At 48.4% G+C, this 24,079-nt stretch overlaps 2 non-coding genes across 2 annotated transcripts; both read right to left on the bottom strand.

Moving 5' to 3' along the window:
- Positions 1–22,926: 22,926 nt before the first annotated feature.
- On the bottom strand, positions 22,927–22,999 carry Trnaa-cgc (transfer RNA alanine (anticodon CGC)). The gene has a single exon. It is a non-coding gene; the product is annotated as a tRNA-Ala (tRNA).
- A 1,007-nt stretch (positions 23,000–24,006) lies between these two features.
- On the bottom strand, positions 24,007–24,079 carry Trnaa-agc (transfer RNA alanine (anticodon AGC)). The gene has a single exon. It is a non-coding gene; the product is annotated as a tRNA-Ala (tRNA).

The following is a 24,079-nucleotide window of genomic DNA, read 5'->3' as shown; positions in this document are numbered from 1 at the left end:
CTAATCGTTCGCTTGTATCTGCCTAGACACCTCTGCTTGTTGGGAATTATTCCACTTGCATGGCAAGGTGCGCATGTAGGTGTGTTAGAAATTCTGGAGGCGCTGGGTATCGATCCCAGTACCTCTCGCACGCTAAGCGAGCGCTCTACCATCTGATCTTCGCCCACCCCCCCTTGACTAATTTTGCTACATACAGCCATATCAACGTCACAGACCCTTGCACTCCCATTATTCCGTAGACAAACACTACTCTCTATGTATCAGTGAGGGTGTGTTTCAGGTTTCGTGCATTCTGTATCGAATCGTAGTTGGCCACAATGAAAGTGGCACGTATATCGTCGAAAATAGAGTTCAGACACCGCTCTGAGTAAGACGAACGTGTTGTCCACTCTCTAGACTTTAATGACGTTAAGCCGTGATACCTAAGACAGATCTGCACTCGATGACACCTCGATAACAGCCGGTCCCCACACTTACATCTTGCTCTCCTTACGACAGTATACATCATATCAGTCTGTGACGCTGGTTTTGCCACTTCTTGCGTACCTTTATGTTCGTCGCTACCAACACTTACCATGGACTGACCACAAAGCATGGAGGAGCCGGGGCTTGAACCCGAGACCTGTCACACGCTAACCGAACGATCTGCCAAATGAGCTACGGCTGCACACACGACCAAGCCTGGCTATTCTCCATTCTTTGCGACTCTGATGTGCACGGACACGATGGTTGGTTGGTTTGTAGCGGCGAAGGTACCAGAGTACATAGGCGGCGCGGACACGTTCATATACACTAGAGTTCCAAGTATTTTCGATGCTCTGGTATTACGAATGCAAATTCCGTCTGTTTTTAACGTCTTACATTGAAAGGGCGGTCACAAATTGGTCCATTTCACTCCTTGTCGACAATCACACAGCACCTGAGGTAACAAGCACATCTCGAGCCCCAATGTGCTCTCCATTGTTCATGCCAACTCAGTGCCTCGCTCTTTGCTACTGTGTAAAACTCTTGTCGTCCAACTGCAAAACACTGGGGCACAACAAGTTTCCGCTTCTCCATTGCACTGATCATACTACGAAACGCTCCCCAAACTTGGCAATCACCCATGCAGCCGACTTTTCCGACTTTACACGACGCTCACGCTAGTGACAGCCTTATTTATAGTTCGACGTCGCGCCAAAGCGAATGAGCACATTTCGCCTACGTCTTAGGCCGCTCTCCTAGTGTGGCTGCTCTGTGTCTGCATGCAGCGAGGGGCTGCAAGCTTCCTGTTTTCGCACCTATATCACCTGTGCTTGCTTGTCAGAGACAGACTATCGCAAAACATACAACTCACTCCATGAATTGATTGCTACGGCATCTGTTATCAGCAGTCACAACCAGCAACACCAGTAGCAGCCGACTGCACGCAAAGAATGGGTACGTGCAGTGGGGTTTACGTGAACTCGGCGCAAGGCAGATCTTTCCGACGTAGGCTTGAGAATCTTATGGGAACATTTGTACTGTTTCTAAATTAAGTGTAGGTGTGGGAGGTGGGTGCTTCCTGCGCACGAATAAAAGCACGCTTGCCAATTGTGGATGCTAATCGTTCACTTGTATCTGCCTAGACACCTCTGCTGGTTGTGAATTATTCCACTTGCATGGTAAGGTGCGCATGTAGGTGTGTTAAAAATTCTGGAGGCGCTGGGTATCGATCCCAGTACCTCTCGCACGCTAAGCGAGCGCTCTACCATCTTTTATTTATTTATTTATTTATTTAGGCTGTGGCGGGATCGAGTGCCCTCCCAACTTTTTTTTTCTACCAACTTTTTTGTGTTTGCTTTACTTTTTTTTCAGTAATTTTATAATTTTTTTTGTTATTTATAAAATAAAACCTCTTGAACATGAAAATAAGAGACGACGTTCTTCATAAAATAACACAATACCCTTTGAAAATGGAAAACATAAGAGGTAGCTATATTTCTGCAAAGGCCTTCTATTTTTATTCTTTTTTTTTAACATAAAGGAGTATACAGTCTCACCATCAGCAGCAAACTCTTTTTTTTTAGTCTTTTTTTGTTTTTTTTGGGGGGGGAGCATAGGAGAAAGAAAAACAAGTAGGCTGCAGATAGAGAGCTATGTGTGAAAGGGATAAACATGTATAAGGAGAAAAAACTTAGAAGAGGAGGAGAAAAGAGAAGTGAAATAAAATAGGAATACTTTCCGCGCCATGCTCCACTTTGGCGCGCCATCAGAACAATATGTATTCTATCATTGACCATTGAAGGGGAACGTGGGATCGTCCAGTCTTGGTTGGCAATGTTCGTTGAGATTCCAGCTTTGAGGCGGGTTGGTGAAAATACTCTGTAAATAGTTCGCGAAAGTGGCCCGATAGTGTCGATGTCGGCGAAGGGTGTGGTGACGTACTTGGAGGCGTGTCCAGAAGTCCACCGGATCGACGATGTCGTCCCGGAAGAGGTAGTTGACAGCCATGCCACTGATCCATGTGACGGCGTGCCACTTAGCCGGTGGAAAGTAGGTCGTGTCAGCATATATCATTATAGTAGGAGAAACATGATGTGGTGGTACTCGGAGGTAGAAAGCCACAATCTTCTGTACGAGGGTCCAGACAGCTGCTGCTGGCCCACACTCAAAACGATGTAAATCTGTATCTTCGACATTGCATTTGAGGCACAGGGGTGAGTCCACCAGTGCAATACGATGCAGTTCCTGTCTTGTAGTATACTTGCCGTTGACGAGAAGGTACCACATAGAGGTGGTGTCAGTGGTGTGATATGGTTGGTGGATCGTTTTCCAAACTGTAGGCCATGAAACCTGAGGTTGACGTGTTTCGGCGGGGCTGCGTGGTGGAGACTTTCGGAGAAGGCGGTAGATGTCGCGGGTGGTCGTCTTCCTGGTCCTGGGGAGCTCGGTGCATATGGAGCTGTACTCCAAAAAGAAAGGGCCGATACGTGACATCGGAGGTGGGATGTTCGCCAAAGACGTCGGTGGGCGTCTCGAAACAGGTGCGAGCTCGGTCGTCAACATTCCAGTAAAACTAGCATTTTTGGCTTTTCCATAACCGGAGCATAGTATTGGTGTAAAATGCCGTAGTCCTGGCTCTCACATTAACCAGGTCGAGGCCACCATCCCGCTTCGGTAAGGTGAGAGCTTCATACTGGACTTTGAATATGTGTCCAGAACAAATGAAATAGCCGAAAGCCGCCTGTAATCTGGCCGCCATTGTCGCAGTGATGGGCAGAATCTGCGCTATATGGGGTATCCGGATTGCCAGATGGTTATTGACGAAGGTGACTCTCTGGCACATATTCAGCGGGCGTAGAATGTGATTTTGTATGTTGGCCCGGATGCGTTGCAGCAGCGCCCGATAATTGATCGCCGAGGTGCGGCGAATGTCTCGCGTGTACACCAACCCGAGACAGCGAAGTGTGTCCACCAGTTGAAATGGGACGGCGCTGTCTGCGGGAAGGCCACGGCCGATCTTCATGGCGCATGATTTTGCCACGTTCATAGCGCTCCCTGCCCCTTCACTGTAACGGATAATCCACTGCATTGCAGCTTGTACGTCGGCCGCTGAACGTACGACGAGGGCCAAGTCGTCCGCGTAAGCTCGGCAGCGGAACATATGATCCCGGAGTTGAATACCTGTCAAACGTAGCCGTAATCCGCAAATGAGTGGTTCCATCGCAATGGCATAAAGCACCGTCGACAAGGGGCAACCCTGCCGTACTGAGCGTTCAATCCGTATAGGTTCTGTAAGTCTGCCGTTGACGAGAAGTGTGGACGTTGCTCCACGAAGGAGCCGCATAACCACTTGCGTGAACGTCGGGGGAATTGCCATTCGGTTCATCACTGCGTTCAGGAATGCATGATTGACGCGGTCAAACGCTTGTTTGAAGTCGATGGAGATTAAAGCGCCTGGCAGCCTCGAGTGTGTTGCCACAGCGATCACATCTCGATATTCACTGAGGGCTGTCTGTATATTACGATCTCCGCCTAAAGATGTTTGTTCGTGGGAAACAATGTCTCGTAAGACATGTTTGAGTCGCACTGCTAGAAGGCGTGTGAAAATCTTGAAGTCGGAATTGAGTAACGTGATCGGCCGATAACTGTCGAGTCGTGTTCCTCCTGCGGGTTTCGGGAGTGGTACAAGTAAGCCTTCCATGAACATTGGTGGCGGGTTCGCCGCGCCGGACAAAAGTTCCCAGTACATGTCCCTCCATCGTGACATCATAAAATCTTGGAAGGTTCTGTAAAATTCGAGAGGTAAACCATCCGGGCCGGGAGATCGATTCAGAGACCCTTTAGCCACAGCGCCTTGGACGTCGTCGTTGGTCACTTCAGAAGTCAGGAGGGTAGCCGCTGCTGCGTTTAGCGTACCAAGTGTCTCCTGGGTAACCTCAGCAATGGCTTCCGCACCGGCAGGTACCTCTTGATATAAAAGTCTATAGTGCGTTGTGAATGCATCCGCAATGGTAGCTTGCGAAGTCAGCCGGCGTCCATCAGGTAAGTCTAAAGTTGTCATTAAAGCCTGTCGGCGTCGACGAACATTTTGAATAATATGATGCATAGAAGGTTCTTCACCGTTAATCCTATCTTGGCTGCGTGCTCGTACAATAGCTCCCTCTAGACAACATCTGGTCAAGGTTAAAATCTTCGCCTTAATGCGTTGAGCTTCTTTTAGACGATCCGGGGATGGAGGTTGATCCATGAGTTCACGTAGAGCGCTATAGTAGAAATCAGTTGTATGGTGATTCCACCTGGCTTTGGCTCTGCCATAGTGTGTCAATGTGCGTCGGATGGCCGGTTTGGCGCAAGCAACCACCACTGCAGTGTGGTCTCGTAACGCGTAATTCGTTGAACACAGGTGTGCCACGTGTCGGTGACCTGTTGTCGACATTCAGGGTCCCGCAGTAGTGCTACATTGAGTTTCCAAGGTCCTGCACTGCGCCATATAGATTGTCGACGTAGGTTCATGGTACAGATGTAGATGTCATGATCCGAGAAGGCAGACGGCCAACGTTCCGCGTCGAGGAGAACTGATTTTAGAGCGTTAGAGATGTATATTCTGTCAAGTCGGCTGGCGGAGTGGCTCGTAATGTGTGTATACCCCGGGCGGTCGCCGTGTACCACTCGCCAAGTGTCGAGGAGACGAAGGCGGCGGACGAGGAAGCGAAGTTCCGGACATGTGGTGAAATGGGGGTATTGGTCTGTGCGCTCGAGAACGCAGTTGAAATCTCCACCTACGATGAGATGATCGTATCGGCCGAGGAATAAAGGTGTGATATCTTCTGCGTAGAACTGGGAGCGATCCCTCCGTTTATCAGTGCCCGATGGGGCGTACAGATTAATGATTTTCAGTCCGTCAACTGTGATGGCCACCCCTCGCGCTGTTGGGAGGTATGCGACATCGGAAACTGCAATCCCTTCTCGGAGGAGGATGGCTGCGCCTGTGTGTTCCATAGCTGCAGGGGCGGCGTACGTCTCATATCCATAACACCCAGCCCAAGTTGCTGTCCTCAGTTCTTGTAACAGGGCGATGTCGATGTCCGCTGCTCTTAGCGTGTCACGGAGCAGTTGAAGTTTAGCGTGGGAGCCGATATTATTAGTATTGATAGTAGCTATTCGGTACGCCTGATGGGAGATTCGTGCTGCCGATAGGGTCGTAGCTGGTGAAGATTGTTGTGGTGGATGCTGGAAGTCCATAGAAGTCGCAGTGGTCGCCGAAGAAACTTCCCCCATTTTAGTGTTGGTCTAACGGAGGAACAGATCTCATTTCCGCATCAGATGGAGGTGGGAAATCCGTGTCATCCGCCCATGAAAAATGTCCGACAGGTTTGGCATCGGCGAGAGGTGGCAGCGCCGGCCGAGTCGGCTCAGTTGCGTCGGTGACAACAGGCGTGCTATGTTCCATGGCTTAAGGCGCGGGGCTTGCGCACGCTCTCTGTTGGACGGTTCACCGTCTTTTGGATGACGCGTCTCCGTGGCAGAGGAGAAAGTGTTATCGTGTCCTCCGTCAGAGTGATGTGCCATCTCTTCGTCCTGCGGAGGGGGCTCAATGGTTGATTCTGATGTCTTGCGCCGTTTTTTTTCGTCGTTTGGGCGACTTCTGCTTTCGGCAATGAGTTTCGGTGTCTGAGGAAGGAAGAGATTCACGTCGTTCGGGTACAAAAGCCGCGGGTGCTATGATGCGGTCGTCATTCCCCAGAACACTCTCACTGGCATCCTTGTGTTCTTCTAGCGTGGGTGTGTCCGGCTGTTGGACATGTTCACGGGCGGCATCGTCGGTGTCAAGGTGCTGGGACGCCTCCGAGTGTATCGGACCAGAGAGATGATCATGAACGGCGTCATGTGTGGGCTGGACGTGCAGTGTCGCCGCATAGGTGACTGGAAGGGTGGTCGTGGTTCTGTCGGTGTTCGTATCGTTGGGCCTTAGTTGTGTGATGCGGCGTTGCAGACATTCATTACGGACGTGGCCTTCTTTGCCACAACCGGAACATGTTCGAGGTTGTCCGTCGTAAATGACCACCGCGCGGCAGCCGCCGATAGAAATGTACGATGGAACGTGCCGTTTGAGATCGATTCGGACTTGTCTCACACCATTAAGCACCGGATACGTCGTAAACTGTGCCCATGTCTCGGCTAAGTGGCTCTGGACTTTTTCGAACGGGCTTAGCGCCGCGATGACTTCATCTTCTTTTACCTCGAAAGGCAGTTCGAATACACGGATCGTCCGAAGGCCAAGTCCTGCATGGTCGACATCCACAGGCCCGACGTTTCCGTTGGAGTGCCGAAATTTTAGTCCATGTCGCGTCCTTTGAATAATCTCATTGCAGGCAGCGTCAGAAGACATCTTAACATAAACGACGCTGCTAATGATCGATAGGTGTATGCCGATGAGTTCGTCACGGGGGATCTTCACGTCTTCGCGTAGGAAGCGTTCGACGGCCAGTGCTTTGGGTCGTGCGTATTCATTTGAGAAGGTGAACTTAAGAGCGTTCTTCCTGTAAGAGTTGGCCATTAGAGCGTGGTCGACTGAGAATCGCTGTGACGACGATGTAAACAAAACACTCCGCGGGCGCAGCGGCGTGGACGGCCGAGCGCGGTACGCACTGCTGCCCTGCCGAACGCAGACAACCATCTGAGCTGCGCCCACCCCCCAGTTGACTAACAGTGATACATACAGCCATATCACGTCACAGACCCTTGCACTCCCATTATTCCGCAGACAAACACTACTCTCTATAAATCAGTGAGGATGTCTTTCAGGTTTCGTGCATTCTGTATCGAATCTTAGTTGGCCACAATGAAAGTGGCACGCATATCGTCGAAAATAGAGTTCAGACACCGCTCTGAGTAAGACGAACGTGCTGTCCACTCTCTAGACGTCAATGACGTTAAGCCGTGATACCTAAGACAGATCTGCACTCCATGACACCTAGATAACAGCCGGTCCCCACACTTACATCTTGCTCTCCTTATGACAGTATACATCATATCAGTCTGTGACGCTGGTTTTGCAACTTCTTGCGTGCCTTTATGTTCGCCGCGACCAACACTTACCATGCACTGACCACAAAATATGGAGGAGCCGGATCATGAACCCGAGACCTTTCACACGCTACGCGAACGATCTGCCAACTACGCTACGGCTGCACACACGACCAAGCCTGGCTATTCTCCATTCTTTGCGACTCTGATGTGCACGGACACGATGGTTGGTTGGTTTGTAGCGGCGAAGGTACAAGAGTACAAAGGCGCGGACACGTTCATATACACAAGAGTTCCAAGTAGTTTCGATGCTCTGGTATTACGAATGCAAATTCCGTCTCTTTTTAACGTCTTAAATTGAAAGGGCGGTCACAAATTGGTCCGTTTCGCTCCTTGTCGACAATCACACAGCACCTGAGGTAACAAGCACATCTCGAGCCCCATTGTGCTCTCCATTGTTCATGCCAACTCAGTGCCTCGCTCTTTGCTACTGTGTAAAACTCTTGTCGTCCAACTGCAAAACACTGGGCCACAACAAGTTTCCGCTTCTCCATTGCAATGATCATACTACGAAACGCTCCCCAAACTTGGCAATCACCCATGCAGCCGACTTTTCCGACTTTACACGACGCTCACGCTAGTGACAGCCTTATTTATAGTTCGACGTCGCGCCAATGCGAATGAGCACATTTCGCCTACGGCTTAAGCCGCTCTCATAGTGTGGCTGCTCTGTGTCTGCATGCAGCGAGGGGCTGCAAGCTTCCTGTGTTCGCACCTATATCACCTGTGCTTGCTTGTCAGAGACAGACTATCGCAAAACATACAACTCACTCCAAGAATTGATTGCTACGGCATCTGTTATCAGCAGTCACAACCAGCAACACCAGTAGCAGCCGACTGCACGCAAAGAATGGGAACGTGCAGCGGGATTTACGTGAACTCGGCGCAAGGCAGATCTTTCCGACGTAGGCTTGAGGATCTTATGGGAACATTTGTATTGTTTCTAAATTAAGTGTAGGTGAGGGAGGAGGGTGCTTCCTGCGCACGAATAAAAGCACGCTTGCCAATTGTGGATGCTAATCGTTCGCTTGTATCTGCCTAGACACCTCTGCTGGATGGGAATTATTCCACTTGCATGGTAAGGTGCGCATGTAGGTGAGATAAAAATTCTGGAGGCGCTGGGTATCGATCCCAGTAGCTCTCGCACGCTAAGCGAGCGCTCTACCATCTGAGCTGCGCCCACCCCCTTGTTGACTAATAGTGCTACATACAGCCATATCAACGTCACAGACCCTTGCACTCCCATTATTCCGCAGTCAAACACTACTCTCTATAAATCAGTGAGGGTGTCTTTCAAGTTTCGTGCATTCTGTATCGAATCGTAGTTGGCCACAATGAATGTGGCACGCATAACGTCGAAAATAGAGTTCGGACACCGCTCTGAGTAAGACGAACGTGTTGTCCACACTCTAGACTTCAATGACATTCAGCCGTGATACCTAAGACAGATGTGCACTCGATGACACCTCGATAACAGCCGGTCCCCACACTTACATCTTGCTCTCCTTATGACAGTGTTTATCATATCAGTCTGTGACGCTGGTTTTGCAACTTCTTGAGTGCCTTTATGTTCGCCGCGACCAACACTTACCATGCACTGACCACAAAACATGGAGGAGCCGGGGCTTGAACCAAAACACCTTTCACACGCTAAGCGAACGTTCTGCCAACTGAGCTACAGCTGCACACACGACCAAGCCTGGCTATCCCCATTCTTTGCGACTCTGATGGCACGGACACGATGGTTGGTTGGTTTGTATCGGCGAAGGTACAAGAGTACAAAGGCGCGGACACGTTCATATACACAAGAGTTCCAAGTAGTTTCAATGCCCTGGTATTACGAATGCAAATTCCGTCTGTATTTAACGTCTTAAATTGAAAGGGCGGTCAAAAAATCGGTCCGTTTCACTCCTTGTCGACAATCATACAGCACCTGAGGTAACAAACACATCTCGAGCCCCATTGTGCTCTCCATTGTTCATGCCAACTCAGTGCCTCGCTTTTTGCTACTGTGTAAAACTCTTGTCGTCCAACTGCAAAACACTGTCCAACAACAAGTTTCCGCTTCTCCATTGCAATGATCATACTACGAAACGCTCCCCAAACTTGGCAATCACCCATGCAGCCGACTTTTTCGACTTTACACAGTGACAGCCTTATTTATAGTTCGACGTCGCGCCAAAGCGAATGAGCACATTTCGCCTACGGCTTAAGCCGCTCTCATAGTGTGGCTGCTCTGTGTCTGCATGCAGCGAGGGGCTGCAAGCTTCCTGTGTTCGCACCTATATCACCTGTGCTTGCTTGTCAGAGACAGACTATCGCAAAACATACAACTCACTCCATGAATTGATTGCTACGGCATCTGTTATCAGCAGTCACAACCAGAAACACCAGTAGCAGCCGACTGCACGCAAAGAATGGGCACGTGCTGCGGGATTTACGTGAACTCGGCGCAAGGCAGATCTTTCCGACGTAGGCTTGAGAATCTTACGGGAACATTTGTACTGTTTTTAACTTTAGTGTGGGTGTTGGAGGAGGGTGCTTCCTGCGCACGAATAAAAGCACGCTTGCCAATTGTGGATGGTCATCGTTTGCTTGTATCTGCCTAGACACCTCTTCTGGTTGGGAATTATTCCACTTGCATGGTATGGTGCGCATGTAGGTGTGTTAAAAATTCTGGAGGCGCTGGGTATCGATCCCAGTACCTCTCGCACGCTAAGCGAGCGCTCTGCCATCTGAGCTGCGCCCACCCCCGCGTTGACTAATAGTGCTACATACAGCCATATCAACGTCACAGACCCTTGCACTCCCATTATTCGCCAGACAAACACTACTCTCTATAAATCAGTGAGGGTGTCTTTCAGGTTTAGTGCATTCTTTATCGAATCGTACTTGGCCACAACGAAAGTGGCACGCATAACGTCGAAAATAGAGTTCGGACACCGCTCTGAGTAAGACGAACGTGTTGTCCACTCTCTAGACTTCAATGACGTTAAGCCGTGATACCTAAGACAGATCTGTACTCGATGACACCTCGATAACAGCCGGTCCCCACACTTCCATCTTGCTCTCCTTATGACAGTATACATCATATCAGTCTGTGACGCTGGTTTTGCAACTTCTTGCGTGCCTTTATATTCGCCGCGACCAACACTTACCATGCACTGACCACAGAACATGGAGGAGCCGGGGCTTGAAACCAAGACCTATCACACGCTATGCGAACGATCTGCCAACTGAGCTACGGCAGCACACATTACCAAGCCAGGCTATTCTCCATTCTTTGCGACCCTGATGTGCACGGACACGATGGTTGGTTGGTTTGTAGCGGCGAAGGTACAAGAGTACAAAGGCGCGGACACGTTCATATACACAAGAGTTCCAAGTAGTTTCGATATTCTGGTATTACGAATGCAAATTCCGTCTGTTTTTAACGTCTTAAATTGAAAGGGCGGTCACAAATTGGTCCGTTTCACTCCTTGTCGACAATCACACAGCACCTGAGGTAACAAACACATCTCGAGCCCCATTGTGCTCTCCATTGTTCACGCCAACTCAGTGCCTCGCTCTTTGCTACTGTGTAAAACCCTTGTCGTCCAACTGCAAAACACTGGGCCACAACAAGTTTCCGCGTCTCCATTGCACTGATCATACTACGAAACGCCCCCAAACTTGGCAATCACCCATGCAGCCGACATTTCCGACTTTACACGACGCTCGCGCTAGTGACAGCCTTATTTATAGTTCGACGTCGCGCCAAAGCGAATTAGCACATTTCGCCTACGGCTTAGGCCGCCCTCCTAGTGTGGCTGCTCGGTGTCTGCAGGCAGCGAGGGGCTGCAAGCTGCCTGTGTTCGCACCTATGTCACCTGTGCTTGCTTGTCAGAGACAGACTATCGCAAAACATACAACTCACTCCTTGAATTGATTGCTACGGCATCTGTTATCAGCAGTCACAACTAGCAACACCAGTAGCAGCCGACTGCACGCAAAGAATAGGAATGTGCAGTGGGAATTAAATGAACTCGTGGCAAGGCAGATCTTTCCGACGTAGGCTTGAGAATCTTACGGGAACACTTGTACTGTTTCTAAATTAAGTGTAGGCGTGGGAGGAGGGTGCTTCCTGCGCACTAATAACAGCACGCTTGCCAGTTGTGGATGCTAATCATTCACTTGTATCTTCCTAGACACATCTTCCGCCTGTGACTTATTCCACTTGCATTGCAAGGTGCGCTTGCTGTTGTGTTAAATATTCTGGAGCCACTGGGTATCGATCCCAGTATCTCTCGTTTACCAAGCGATCGCTCTACCAACTGAACTACGCCCGCCGCCCCATTGGTAATGGTACTACATACAGCCATATAGACGACACAGACCCTTGCACTCCCATTATTCAGCAGACAAACACTACCCTCTATTTATCCGTGAGGGTGTCATTCAGGTTTCGTGCATTCTGTATCGAATTGTAGTTGGCCACAATGAAACTGGCACGCTTAACGTCGAAAATAGAGTTCGAACACCGCTCTGAGTAAGACGAACGTGTTGTCCACTCTCTAGATTTCAATGAGGTTAAGCTGTGATACCTAAGACGGATCTGCACTCGATGACATCTCGATAACAGCCGGTCCCCACACTTACATCTTGCTCTCCTTACGTCAGTATACATCATATCAGTCTGTGACGCTGGCTTTGCGACATCTTGCGTGCCTTTAGGTTAACCGCGACCAAAACTTACCATGCAATGACCACAAAAAATGGAGGCGCCGGGGCTAGTACCCTGGACCTTTCACATGCGAAGCGAACGCTCTACCAACTGACCTACGCCCCCATGCACGACCAAGCTGCGCTATTCTCCATTCTTTGCCACTCTGATGTGCAAGGACACGATGGTTGGTTGGTTTGTAGCGGTGAAGGGACCAGAGTACAAAGGCGCGGACACGTTCATATACACAAGAGTTCCAAGTAGTTTCGATGCTCTGGTATTACAAATGCAAATTCCGTCTCTTTTTAACGTCTTAAGTTGAAAGGGCCGTCACAAATTGCTCCGTTTTCACTCCTTGTCGTCAATCACACAGCACCTGAGGTAACAAGCACATCTCGAGCCCCATTGTGCACTCCATTGTTCATTCCAACTCAGTGCCTCGCTCTTTACTACTGTGTTCCACTCTTGTCGTCCAACTGCAAAACACTGGGCTATAACAAGTTTCCGCGTCGCCATTGCACTGCGCATACTACGAAACGCTCCCCAAACTTGGCACTCACACATGCAGCCGACTTTACACGACACTCACGCAACGCTCACGCTAGTGACAGCATTATTTATAGTTCGACGTCGCGCCAAAGCGAATGAGCACATTTCGTCTACGGCTTAGGCCGCCCTCCTAGTGTGGCTGCTCGGTGTCTGCAGGCAGCGAGGGTCTGCAAGCCTCCTGTGTTCGCACCTATGTCACCTGTGCTTGCTTGTCAGAGACAGACTATCGCAAAACATACAACTCACTCCATGAATCGATTGCTACGGCATCTGTTATCAGCAGTCACAACTAGCAACACCAGTAGCAGCCAACTACACGCAAAGAATAGGAATGTGCAGTGGGATTTAAATGAACTCGGGGCAAGGCAGATCTTTCCGACGTAGGCTTGAGAATCTTACGGGAACACTTGTACTGTTTCTAAATTAAGTGTAGGCGTGGGAGGAGGGTGCTTCCTGCGCACTAATAACAGCACGCTTGCCAGTTGTTGATGCTAATCATTCGCTTGTATCTTCCTAGACACATCTTCTGCCTGTGAATTATTCCACTTGCATGGCAAGGTGCGCTTGCAGTTGTGTTAAAAATTCTGGAGGCACTAGGAATCGATCCCAGTACATCTCGTTTACCAAGCAAGGGCTCTACCATCTGAGCTACGCCGCCTCCCCAGGAGTTATGGTACTACATACGGCTATATAGACGACACAGACCGTTGCACTCCCATTATTCAGCAGACAAACACTACTCTCTATGTATCCGTGAGGGTGTCTTTCAGGTTTCGTGCATTCTGTATCGAATCGTAGTTGGCAACAATGAAAGTGGCACGCATAACGTCGAAAATAGAGTTCGGACACCGCTCTGAGCAAGACGAACGTGTTGTCCAGTTTCTAGATTTCAATGAGGTTAAGCCGTGATACCTAAGACGGATCTGCACTCAGTGACACCTCGATAACAGCCGGTCCCCACACTTACATCTTGCTCTCCTTACGTCCGTATACATTATATCAGTCTGTGACGCTGGATTTGCGACATCTTGCGTGCCTTTAGGTTAACCGCGACCTACACTTACCATGCAATGACCACAGAAAATCTAGACGCCGGGGCTTGAACCCTGGACCTTTCACATGCGAAGCGAACGCTCTTCCAACTGACCTACGCCCCCATGCACGACCAAGCTGCGCTATTCTCCATTACTTGCGACTCTGATGTGCAAGTACACGATGGTTGTTTGGTTTGTAGCGGTGAAGGGACCAGAGTACAAAGGCGCGGACACCTTCATATACACAAGAGTTCCAAGTAGTTTCGATGCTCTGGTATTACAAATGCAAATTCCGTCTGTTTTTAGCGTCTTAAATTGAAAGGGCCGTCACAAATTACTCCGTTTTCACTCATTGTCGACAATCACACAGCACCTGAGGTAACAAGCACATCTCGAGCCCCATTGTGCACTCCATTGTTCATTCCAACTCAGTTCCTCGCTCTTTACTACTGTGTTCCACTCTAGTCGTCCAACTGCCAAACACTGGGCCACAACAAGTTTCCGCGTCTCCATTGCACTGCGCATACTACGAAACGCTCCCCAAACTTGGCACTCACCCACGCAGCCGACTTTACCGACTTTCCACGACGCTCACGCTAGTGACAGCCTTATTTACAGATCGACGTCGCGCCACAGCGAATGAGTACATTTTGCCTACGGCTTAGGCCGCCCTAATAGTGTGGCTGCTCGGTGTCTGCAGGCAGCGAGGGGCTGCAAGCTTCCTGTGTTCGCACCTATGTCACCTGTGCTTGCTTGTCAGAGACAGACTATCGCAAAACATACAACTCACTCCATGAAATGATTGCTACGGCATCTGTTATCAGCAGTCACAACTAGCAACACCAGTAGCAGCCGACTGGACGCAAAGAATAGGAATGTGCAGTGGGATTTAAATGAACTCGGGGCAAGGCAGATCTTTCCGAACGTAGGCTTGAGAATCTTACGGGAACACTTGTACTGTTTCTAAATTAAGTGTAGGCGTGGGAGGAGGGTGCTTCCTGCGCACTAATAACAGCACGCTTGCCTGTTGTGGATGCTAATCATTCGCTTGTTTCTTCCTAGACACATCTTCTGCCTGTGAATTATTCCACTTGCATGGCAAGGTGCGCTTGCTTTTGTGTAAAAAATTGTGGTTGCATTGGGTCTCGAGCCCAGTACCTCTCGCTTACCAAGCGAGCGCTCTACCATCTGAGCTACGAACGCCACCACGATGTGTAATGGTGCTATATACAGCCAAATAGACGACATATACAATCCCATTATTCAGCAGACAAACACTACTCTCTATGTATCCGTGAGGGTGTCTTTCAGGTTTCGTGCATTCTGTATCGAATCGTAGTTTCCAAAATGAAAGTGGCACGTATAACGTCGAAAATAGAATTCGGACACCGCTCTGAGTAAGACCAACGTGTTGTCCACCCTCTACACTTCAATGAGGTTAAGCCGTGATACCTAAGACAGATCTGCACTCGATGACACCTCGATAACAGCCGGTCCCCACACTTACATCTTGCTCTTCTTACGTCAGTATACATCATATCAGTCTGTGACGCTGGCTTTGCAACATCTTGCGTGCCTTTAGGTTCGCCGCGACCAACACTTACCATGCACTGACCACAAAAAATGGAGGCGCCGCGGCTTGAACCCTGGACCTTTCACATGCGAAGCGAACGATCTACCAAGTTTTTTTTTTCCCCAGGTTTAGGAGACCGATGCCTTATCCATTTTTTTTTGCTTTTTTTTTCCTTTGTAATGACCCAGGGCAGGTAGGTGGAGGCGCGTTGGGCAGGGGTCGTATCCCGAGGCCTGGCCATGACGTCTCCTCCTCCCTGCACCGTAGCACAGTGTCACCAATACGTTGTAATTGTCTTTGGTTCGGAGTCTTATGATTCTTATATGTGAACACGGGACTTATGAAGCGTTGTCTATCCAAACAGTTATTTTGCCTTCCTGCCAAGATTGTACTTAAGAACTAGCGAGAATGTCTTCCTTGTCATGAAGTTAGCTCAGTATGCCCCTATACCGGTTCCATTAATGATTCAGGCGCAGGAGCGATCAATAGAAATTGAAACTTAACCAACTCCCTGCTTTTCGAAAACAATAGTAAGCATATTCGCAAAGTCCCTCTTAAGGTGTGGGAAAGACTTTTGCGTCCAGTACTCATGAAGCATGTAACCAGTAAACGAAATAAAATCGGTAATACCATGATCATCAACCACTGCAAAAATGTAATGGCCAAGAAGCCACATAACTGTGTTGTTCTTGGTCCGGGGATAAAAAACCGTGTCCGGCCAGCAGAGAATATCAGTCTTAAATGCCGATTCGGAGCTCCTGGTGAGTAAAGCCAATTGTCGGCGCAGCCAGTGTCACATGCGATGACGGTCAGCGCAGGTAAACCGGTGTTGGAGTGTATCAACACAACCACACGTTTGACAAAGCGGAGAGACACATAAACCTATACGATGAAATCGTTCGTTCGTAGGAATCAGCTGATTAACTACCTTATACCATAGGGAGGCAACAGTTGCTGAATGAACGGGTAAGCTAATATTCGTCCATATGTTACGCCAATTAAAACTGGGATAATGCAAAACAATCGGTTTGGAAGAAGAAGACCGGGGCCATTTGTCAAGCAGGGTTAGCGTAGTAATAACAGGACGACGTTGTAAATGGAGATCTAGGTAACTAATCTCAATGTAGAAGTCCCGGACATGCCGTAGCTTCGCATTTAGAGGCCCAACGTTAATGGGCGGTGACAAGCTCGCAGGACGAACGACATGGAATAATCGCGAAATAACAGTCGGGGACTCAGATAATAAAAGATGGAGGGTTCGCTTAACATAAAGGGCAGCAGCCTTGACACGGACATCTGTGAACGACAAGCCGCCCTCAAGACGCGGCTTCGTAGGAACATCACAACGTAATTTAAAAATATGCCCCCGCCAAATATATCTGTTAATAAGCTGGACCATTTTTGCACACTGCATTCGGGGAAGCGGAAACAACTGAGCAACGTAATATACTTTACATAAAACATAAGTGTCTAATACACGCTTTTTTTGCAGTAGCGGTATCGAACGCCATGAGTGTTCTAATAAAACACCTTGCAGCTTGGAAATGGCCACTTGCCAATTTTTTGCAGCCATCCGAAGAGGACAACGTTCAAAATAGATACCTAAATGTGTATGGTGTTCAACAGCTGTAACCCACGGAACAACCACACGTTCAAAGCCCCGCAAATTCAGGAGCTTGCTTTTACGGGGATTGATACGAGAACCTGAGGCCGCAGAAAATTTATCGAGTTCCATTTTCAACTGTGGCACTTCTGTGGTGGGACGAAGCAAAACAACCAAATCATCAGCATAAGCTGTTGCCGTCTGGGTAACCCCAGAGATCGTAAGACCACGAAGTGTCGAGTTGAGACGTGTGAGGAGTGGTTGAAGGGAGAGAGCATAAAGGGTCATGGATAAAGGACTACCTTGCGGGAAGCCACGTAGAATATCAATGACCTTTGTTAGCTGGCCATTAATGTCAATCTTAGCAGAAATGCCAGTCGTCATATTCTTAAGTACCAGCAGCGCCTGTTCATTAAAACCGAGCCGGCGCAGCAGAAGCTCTAAAAATGAATGGGACACACGATCAAAAGCCTTACTAAAATCAACAAATAAAAGCGCACAGGAAATATTGGTGACAGCGACAATCGACACGACATCACGATACCCCGCCAGAGACGTCAATATGGAGCGCCCTGGAAAGCAGCTTTGACAAGGAGGTATCACAGGTGTAAGCAAAAGGGATAGACGTGCATTAACAGCCCTAGCGGCCGTCTTATAGTCAACATTTAAAAGGGTTAAAGGACGAAAGTCACTAGCTATCTTCAAACCAGCAGATTTAGGTATGAGGACAACCGTACCTCTCTTGAAATCGGCTGGAATTGTGCCACCATTCAAGATTTCATTCACAATATCCGTAAAAACAGGCCCTATAATAGGCCAAAAGCGAACAAAAAACTCCTTAGGTAGGCCATCAGGACCAGGAGATTTGTGAGATGCTGAACAAGCAATGAAAGCTGAAATTTCGTCTGCATTAAAAGGAGCTAAAAATTTCGCATTATGGTCCTATGTTAAAACTGATGGGATAGCAGTTAAAATCTCGTCAACATCAATCGGATCAGAATCTGCCGCAGTATATAACGTCTCATAGTAGCAGGTAATTTCATGGGTTATTTCATTCTGTAAGGTAAGCCGGCGACCATCAGCTGCCATAAGGCCGTCAATCAATACACGTCGACGGTTCTTGTGGTGACGAAACAGATGGTACATAGAAGTCATTTCATGTGCTAACGTGGACGGTGGTTTAGATTTAATCTTCAATCCTTCCATCTGAAGCCGCTTAATACTAAGAAGCTTGGCCTTAATTTTCCGAATCTCAGAAAGGTGGGCACATGTCATTGTAGAATTATCATAAAGTTCCCGAAGCACCGAATAGTAATACTCAAAAGTCAGTTTCTGATCTCGCGCTCTATTATAACTGTAGGACATTAAAGTGCGACGTAGTTTTGCCTTCACACAGTGGATCCACCAGTGAAGCTTAGACGGAAGTATCGCAGAGAACGTAAACAAATGTCCCACGCCGTCTGTATTAGAGGTTCAATGTCAGGGTCATCGAGCAAGGAGACATTTAATTTCCACAGCGGCCTATAAAGTTTAAGTGGTTGACGCTCCAAATTAATTATATCAGCAAGGGCACAATGATCCGTAAAACTGGCAGGAATAACATCTACATCTAAAACAGAAACACTAAGGGGATCAGAAATATACAATCGGTCAAGTCGACTACATGAGGTGGCAGTAAAAAATGTAAATTTAACTAAGGTGGGGTGTTTAACCTCCCACGCATCGCGTAGTCGTAATTGACGTACAAGAGAATGTAGCTCGAAACAATAATTAAAATGAGGGCATTGGTCTTTAGCTTGTAATACACAATTAAAATCGCCCCCCAATATCAAGGTCGCAGGATTTTTTCATTAAAGGTAAATCAGATCCTCTTTATAAAAACGAGACCTTTCCTGCCGCTTGCTAGAACCAGAGGGGGCATAAATGTTAACCAAGGTGGTGTCAAATAACCGACAACCAATGCCACGTCCCGAGTCTAAAAGCTCAATTTCGGTAACGGGGATACCGTCACGAATTAGGAAAGCAGTACCTGCAGAAAAATCAGGTGCAAAATTTATAATAGTGCGAAAACCAGGAACAAACAGGTGTGCAACGGAGACTTCCTGCAGGAAAACAATATCAGCTGCAGAGTCATAAATAAACTGCTGCAGAGACGCTAACTTCAGAGCAGATTGAATGCCATTTATATTTAAGGTAATAAACGTGTACGCCTGCAACATCTACCAAAAAATGGGAAATGAACCCAAATTACACCACACTAGAAGCAACTACATCCATATCATCAACATCAGACATCGCAGAGGGTGATTGTCCAGAATCAACGGAATCAGAGTCGTCCTTCGCATGCTTATGTTTCTTCCGCACCGCGTGGAGATTGGGGGGCACTTTCACCCGACGACGTATCTGATGCACACCAGATTCAAGAGCAGGCGGAGTGGGGGGTTCGAGATCAGGCACGTCAACCAAAGCGTCCGAAGGATTAGCAGGGCGAGAGGAGTCAGAAGGAGGAGCCATCAAGGGGAAAACTGCATCAGGAACATCGGCACCGGTTTCAGAATGTGTAGGTATTGGAAGTGTAGGTGGTGGTAAGATAGGTTTGGAGTCTGCTGATGCGGAGCGCGCAGTTCTAGGAGCGGTTTTCCGACAAACAGCCGTCTCCACCGAAGTGTCGTCAACATGTTGTGATGCCTGTGGCGGTGGGGATGTCAACAACACCTCGACCGAATGTTGTGGCTCTTGCGCCGACGGCATGGCAGCAAGTTTGACGTCATCAGGCAAAGCAGAAGACACAGCGGGAACAGAATCCGAAACAGGCATGGGAGATTCTGGAATTCTCTCATGAGATTCGCAAACCGGCTGCGAAACAGCAGCTTCGTCATCAGTGCTACCGGTATCACTAGCACGACGGCGTTTGTTGTTGGAAACAGACGGAATCGGTATAGGAGCAGCCGATACGTCTGGGCGAGTAGGTAGCGGAGGAAAACCTGCATCAGGGGAGGGTGACACCTGTTGTGAAGAAGCTACTGCAGGAGGCAGATAGGAAACAGTGGAGGAAGCTGCTGGCACAAGATCGGCAACCGTTAATTTGCGGCGCTGTGCTAGGCCATTTGTAAGCACAAATACCCGCTTAGGGCAATTAGCTCGAACATGACCATGTTCATTACATAGGAAACATGTACTAAGCTGCCCCTCATAAGTAAGATGTACACGATAACCACATACAACCAGATGGGACGGTATATTAGACTTAATATGCATTTCAACTGATCTGACACCATTATAACATTGCAGCTTATGTTGTGCAGACCAACGTTCATTTCGAATTGACCGAACAGTACCATAACCAAGCAAAGCTTCATTAAGATAGCTGTTGTCAACTTCAGGGGGTAAATTATAAACCCGAAGTGTGGTATATGTAATTTCTGCATTTGAGACAGTAACACTGCTTACAGAACCATCCCTATGACGGAACGACACTTGCTCACCATGTTTAAGTAATATCTTATCCAGCAAAACCGGGTTCAACAATTTCACAAAAAAGCAGTATAATTCTGTATCAAAATACGCCGTATGTACCTGGTCCGATGTAATGCCAATCGTGTCCACAATCCATTCGTGAATTTCCAACGATGTCGGTAGCCTTGTTAAACTGAAAACTGAGAGTACACTTCCGCGGAAACAACCGGGAAGCCATAATACTTAATTAATGCGGCAAAAGCCGCAATACAACGCAAGACACAAGACAAACACTAAGGCAAAGAAACAACAAAAACAGAGGACAAAGAAACGTCACACACAGAAGGTACATATTCACAACCCGAGGGTAACGGCAAGATCGAATACACAGCACGTCCGATCGCTGTCGCGTCTCAAGGCGAACTATCTGAGCTACGCCCGCCCCCCATGGATAATAGTACTACATACAGCCATATAGACGACACAGACCCTTGCACTCCCATTGTTCAGCAGACAAACACTACTCTCTATGTATCCGTGAGGGTATCCTTCAGGTTTCGTGCATTCTGTATCGAATCGTAGTTGGCCACAATGAAAGTGGCACGCATAACGTCGAAAACAGAGTTCGTACACCGCTCTGAGTAAGACGAACGTGTTGTCCACTCTCTAGATTTCAATGAGGTTAAGCCGTGATCCCTAAGACGGATCTGCACTCGATGACATCTCGATAACAGCCGGTCCCCACACTTACATCTTGCTCTCCTTACGTCAGTATACATCACATCAGTCTGTGACGCTGGCTTTGCGACATCTTGCGTGCCTTTAGGTTAACCGCGACCAACACTTACCATGCAATGACCACAAAAAATGGAGGCGACGGGGCTTGAACCCTGGACCTTTCACATGCGAAGCGAACGGTCTATCAACTGACCTATGGGCCCATGCACGACCAAGCTGCGCTATTCTCCATTCTTTGCCACTCTGATGTGCAAGGACACCATGGTAGGTTGGTTTGTAGCGGTGAAGGGACCAGAGTACAAAGGCGCGGACACGTTCATATACACAAGAGTTCCAAGTAGTTTCGATGCTCTGGTATTACAAATGCAAATTCCCTCTGTTTTTAACGTCTTAAACTGAAAGGGCCGTCACAAATTGTTCCGTTTTCACTCCTTGGCGACAATCACACAACACCTGAGGTAACAAGCACATCTCGAGCCCCATTGTGCACTCCATTGTTCATTCCAACTCAGTGCCTCGCTCTTTACTACTGTGTTCCACTTTTGTCGTCCAACTGCAAAACACTGGGCCACAAAAACTTTCCGCGTCTCCATTGCACTGCGCATACTACAAAACGCTCCCCAAACTTGGCACTCACCCATGCAGCCGACTTTCCCGACTTTACACGACACTCACGCAACGCTCACGCTAGTGACAGCCTTATTTATAGTTCGACGTCGCGCCAAAGCGAATGAGCACATTTCGCCTACGGCTTAGGCCGCCCTCCTAGTGTGGCATCTCGGTGTCTGCAGGCAGCGAGGGTCTGCAAGCTTCCTGTGTTCGCACCTATGTCACCTGTGCTTGCTTGTCAGAGACAGACTATCGCAAAACATACAACTCACTCCATGAATTGATTGCTATTGCATCTGTTATCAGCAGTCACAACTAGCAACACCAGTAGCAGCCGACAGCACGCAAAGAATAAGAATGTGCAGTGGGATTTAAATGAACTCGGGCCAAGGCAGATCTTTACGATAGAGGGTTGAGAATCTTACGGGAACACTTGTACTGTTTCTAAATTAAGTGTAGGCGTTGGAGGAGGGTGCTTCCTGCGCACTAATAACAGCACGCTTGCCAGTTGTGGATGCTAATCATTCGCTTGTATCTTCCTAGACACATCTTCTGCCTGTGAATTATTCCACTTGCATGGCAAGGTGCGCTTGCTGTTGTGTTAAAAATTCTGGAGGCACTGGGTATCGATCACAGTACCTCTCGTTTACCAAGCTAGCGCTCTACCATCTGAGCTACGCCCGCCCTCCCATGTGTAATAGTATTACATACAGCCATATAGACGACACAGACCCTTGCACTCCCATTATTCAGCAGACAAACACTACTCTCTATGTATCCGTGAGGGTGTCATTCAGGTTTTGTGCATTCTGTATCGAATGTTAGTTGGCCACAATGAAAGTGGCACGCATAACGTCGAAAATAGAGATCGTACACCGCTCTGAGTAAGACGAACGTGTTGCCCACTCTCTAGATTTCAATGAGGTTAAGCCGTGATACCTAAGACGGCTCTGCACTCGGTGACATCTCGATAACAGCCGGTCCCCACACTTACATCTTGCTCTCCTTACGTCAGTATACACCATATCAGTCTGTGACGCTGGCTTTGCGACATCTTGTGTGCCTTTAGGTTAACCGCGACCAACACTTACCATGCAATGACCACAAAAAATGGAGGCGCCGGGGCTTGAACCCTGGACCTTTCACATGCGAAGCGAACGCTCTACCAACTGAACTACGCCCCCATGCACGACCAAGCTGCGCTATTCTCCATTCTTTGCCACTCTGATGTGCAAGGACACGATGGTTGGTTGGTTTGTAGCGGTGAAGGGACCAGTGTACAAAGGCGCGGACACGTTCATATACACAACAGTTCCAAGTAGTTTCGATGCTCTGGTATTACAAATGCAAATTCCGTCTGTTTTTAACGTCTTAAATTGAAAGGGCCGTTATAAATTGCTCCGTTTTCACTCCTTGTCGACAATCACACAGCACCTGAGGTAACAAGCACATCTCGAGCCCCATTGTGCACTCCATTGTTCATTCCAACTCAGTGCCTCGCTCATTACTACTGTGTTCCACTCTTGTCGTCCAACTGCAAAACACTGGGCCACAACAAGTTCCCGCGTCTCCATTGCACTGCGCATACTACAAAACGCTCCCCAAACTTGGCACTCACCCACGCAGCCGACATTTTCCGACTTTCCACGACGCTCACGCTAGTGGCAGCATTATTTATAGTTCGACGTCGCGCCAAAGCGAATGAGCACATTTCGCCTACGGCTTAGGCCGCCCTCCTAGTGTGGCTGCCCGGTGTCTGCAGGCAGCGAGGGGCTGCAAGCTTCCTGTGTTCGCACCTATGTCACCTGTGCTTGCTTGTCAGAGACAGACTATCGCAAAACATACAACTCACTCCATGAATTAATTGCTACGACATCTGTTATCAGCAGTCACAACTAGCAACACCAGTAGCAGCCGACTGCACGCAAAGAATAAGAATGTGCAGTGGGATTTAAATGAACTCGGGGCAAGGCAGATCTTTCCGACGTAGGCTTGAGAATCTAACGGGAACACTTGTACTGTTTCTAAATTAAGTGTAGGCGTGGGAGGAGGGTGATTCCCGCGCACTAATAACAGCACGCTTGCCAATTGTGGATGCTAATCATTCGCTTGTATCTTCCTAGACACATCTGCTGGCTGTGAATTATTCCACTTGCATGGTAAGGTGCGCATGTAGGTGTGTTAAAAATTCTGTTGGCACTGGGTATTGATCCCAGTAACTCTCGCATGCTAAGCGAGCGCTCTACCAGCTGAGCTACGCCCAC

Source organism: Schistocerca gregaria, chromosome 10 (assembly GCF_023897955.1).
Source record: "Schistocerca gregaria isolate iqSchGreg1 chromosome 10, iqSchGreg1.2, whole genome shotgun sequence".
NCBI classification, from domain to species: domain Eukaryota; kingdom Metazoa; phylum Arthropoda; class Insecta; order Orthoptera; family Acrididae; genus Schistocerca; species Schistocerca gregaria.
This window is presented reverse-complemented; position numbering and strand designations above follow the sequence as displayed.